Source organism: Lactuca virosa, chromosome 1 (genome assembly GCF_052849685.1).
Source record: "Lactuca virosa cultivar CGN04683 chromosome 1, Lactuca_virosa_CGN04683_v6, whole genome shotgun sequence".
In the NCBI taxonomy this organism is placed as follows: Eukaryota; Viridiplantae; Streptophyta; class Magnoliopsida; order Asterales; family Asteraceae; genus Lactuca; species Lactuca virosa.
In genome coordinates, this window is record NC_136426.1 from 181510951 (window position 1) to 181514978 (window position 4028).

General features: G+C 34.5%; 1 pseudogene; it reads left to right on the forward strand.

Moving 5' to 3' along the window:
* LOC145124821 (secreted RxLR effector protein 161 pseudogene) lies at positions 1–690 on the forward strand (annotated as a pseudogene).
* The last annotated feature ends 3338 nt before the right edge of the window (positions 691–4028 follow it).

Here is a 4028-nt window from a genome sequence, read left to right on the forward strand (position 1 = left end):
ATGCAAACAGAGTTGGATGCAATCGAGAAGAACAAGACATGGCAACTTACCGATTTGCCACCCGGACACAAAGCAATCGGTTTGAAATGGGTGTTTAAAGTGAAGAAAGACAACTTGGGATTACTTTCTTACTACCTTGGAATCGAAGTTTCGCAAAAGAAGTGGGGAATATCTTTGCGACAAACGGCTTATGCAAAGAAGATTTTAGAACAATTTGGGTTGCTAGATTGCAATCCGACAACGTCACCAATGGAACCTAAGTTGAAGGTCAAGAAGGATGGAGATGGTGAAACAGTTGATCCAACTGAATATAGGCGAGTGGTAGGTTGTTTAAGGTACTTGACTCACACTCGACCAGACCTGTCATTTTCGGTTGGAATTGCAAGTCGTTTCATGGAGGAACCAACCACTTTGCATTTCCAAGTTGTGAAACACATCTTGCAATACGTAAAAGGAACCGTTGATTATGGAATCAACTATGGAAGAGGTCGTGAAATTGAAGATTTGGTTGGTTTTACCGATAGTGATCTTGGAGGTGACCCTGTTGATAGCAAGAGCACAAGTGGAATGATTTTCTATCTGGGAAGGAATGCGATAACTTGGCAATCCCAAAAGAAAAAGACTGTTGCTTTGTCCACGTGTGAAGCCGAGTTCATGGCAGCTACAACAGCAGCATGTCAAGCCATTTAGCTTGCTAATCTCGTGAAGGAGCTCACGGGACATCATATTATGTCTATCACCTTATATGTCGATAACAAATCAGCAATCACATTGATGAAAAATCTTGTGTTTCATGGTCGAAGCAAACACATTGACATTCGTTATCACTTCATACGAGAATGTGTTGAACGTGGGCAAATTATAGTGGAATATGTCAACTCGAAGGATCAACGGGTGGACATCTTTACAAAGGCTTTAGCATACGTGAAACATGGTGAAATGTGAAACATGATCGGAGTGACGAATCTCGAGCCAAGTTAGGTTTAAGGGGGAGAATGTGAGTGTAAACCTACTTGGGTGTGAACTTGCCATGAGTAGCTGTACCACCCTCTTTTGTTGACAAATGAATGCCTCCTTTGTTGACAATAAGAACTCAAATGGCAACTTCGTATGTTCACATAATGAACACAATAAATGGTAGCAGTAGTAATTGTAGGCTTGTTTAAGTATAAATAGAGGCTCTAACCTCAGTTGTAAGACACCACAAACAGAGAGTGTAGTGTATAATACTTAGAGTGAGTATTAGAGGGTTGTTTCTTTTTCTTGTAATATTGAGCGTGTAAGCTCTTCTCTTTTGTTCTAGTTCTGAATAAAAGTGTGTTTCAACCCCAACACAATACACACAGTCACGAACACACATACCTAGTAGCAGATCCATAATCAAAGTAAAAGCGTATCCCAAACTGATGGGTTTGGTTTCTCGGTTTTCCAAACTCGATTTTGGGTTTAAACCCAAATCCATTTGAAAGTTTAACTTGCTGAGAATTGAGAAGCTTGTGGTTCTTATATATAACAGATGTATAGGAGCTATTTTTATGTTATGGCCGATGTGGGACAATTTTAGAATTATAAGAAATAAGGTGAAAGGATATAGAATTGAAACTGCTAAACAAAATAAAATAAACATGTATCAAGGCCGAGATTCGAAATGGGGACATCCAAGTCAAAAGTTCTTTAGCACTTGGACAACCCGGTACTTGTGTTTGATTTTCACTACATCATAATATAATAGGTATAAAATCTATATGATTCTATATAAAATCCTTTTATATAGCTACGAAAATAAAATAAAAGAAATGTTAGAAAGATGATTCGAACTTGAAACCTCTAGAAAAACAACTTATTGTCATAACCACCTAAACCAACTACAGCTTTTGTTATTATTTCGCTAAACATATTTATATTATTTATATATACACTAAATAAAATGAAATTTTCCTAAAAAATTACACTGCTGAAAAAAAAAATTAAGCGGCATCTCGGGCTACCCTGGACATACCCAATTATAGTATTATACTTAGAAAGTACAATGCTATAATGAGAAAATAAATAAAAAAATCTTTACATAAGTAATTTATTCGATGGATAATGTCATTGTAGCCCTACGAATTTTGTCGTATTGTTTTAAAAGGTCTCAAATCTTTTTTTTTCTTTTTTTGTAGTCTAGGGGATTAAAGTCAATGTTGACCTGCTAAAAAGGGTACTAATCTTTTTTTGTCCGGTTTTACACATAATTAAAAAAATCTGATCACCTCTCTTAAATCTTCATCTCCGTCTCTTCGTTTTCACAACAATGTTTCTTTCACTTTATTTAGCTACATCCCTAATGGATCTTTAGTTTTTAACCAGAACATTGTGTTTTCTTCAAACTTGTTTATAACTACATGTACCTTTTTCCACGTTCCACTCATTGTTCCTCTCTCAATGAAATCCAGATTGTTTTCAATAGACAACACAATGGTCATAGCTCTACCCCAAGATCCATAGTTGTCCCCTATGAGAAGTTGAGTCACTGACATGAGACATCAACCCTGGACTACATAATGATGAAGGAATAAAGGATCATATGATACAGTCTGATTGTTTGAAATTAAATAAATATTTGAAGTAGTAGACATTGAATCAATTCATTCTTCAATTGTCGAAAAGAAAGATGAAATCAATAGAGAAAATTGATCTTATCGTGAATTAATCGTAAAATGAATTCAAGAATGAAATCGACGCTTTAATCTGCAAATGCAATCATTGTTCAAATACAATATCATAAACGAAAAATTGAGAGAATAAATGATTATGTAAACCTTAATTTCATTCACCTTCAATGAAAGAAGACAATGTGTATATTTATACAAACTAAACATTAGCCTAATGTGCTAACATGAACCTAACAGAAAGAAATAAAAAAATATCTTAACACCATAGGGATGGTGGCGTGTCATAAAAAGCACAAAAAAATGAGATCATATTGCTACATTGACATATTACATTTATTCTACAACATTATAATGTCAATTACATTATCCTAATAATAAAAAAACATGATAGAGGTTGGTTATACCCTTCTTGGCCGAATCAAATCATGTTGCAAGATCAGAAAACTCTTTTTTTTTAACCTCGCAATAAATCACTTATCATTAATCTTATTTATGAGGCTTCAATCAACCACAAAAAAGAATACCGTTATTCGATTAATCCATAAAGTTTTAATATAAAAAAAACAAAAAAAAAGGAAGAGTAAAGTCACGTGGCTCTGTTGGGAGTTGTCCATCTTATCTTTTCTACTCTATTTTGACTTTGTTTTGTTTTAATCAAAGCTGCCAGCCAAGCCATTTTCCATTTATATATGCTTAAGGGACAAGGTGAAAATTAACCAAAAGTTGTTGTGTATTTACTATGTGTTGGATTAATGTCTAAGTCCATAACTATAATTGGTAAGACTTGACCCGACCCGGCATGGTCCATTTGGGTTGCATGGCATCATGCATTTGGATAGACTATAATGAGAGAAATAACACTTAAGGTTGGTTAATATATTATAAGTTCTAATATATTAATAAGATTATTTAATTAGTATTGATCAAGAATTAATCTAGTATTAATTAAGTGATCAAAAGAAGACTAATTAAATATATGGGTTGATTGTGTAAATCATCCATACTTATATAGTGGACTAATGCTCCATGGATTGTCAAGTTGGGCTAAAACCCATAAGATGCTCCATGGATGCTCCATGGTGTATTTGTACCCATGGATCATGGAAATGAAAGGCCATGACAATTAGGGTTTACATGGTGTAACCCTAACTATATAATGATCTTATTCTTGGAGAAAATCGGCCACTATGTGTGATAGAAAAGGCTAGCCGATTTGATGAAGTGTTCCAATTCTCTCAAGTTATTCCAAGTGTATTTGGTGTTGTGTGAACCATTTGAGGTGTCACACTTGGGGCACTAGGCACTCAAGCTTCATGAAGTCATTCTACATCAAAGAGGTATGTAATTCTAACTTGATATATTCATATGAATCAA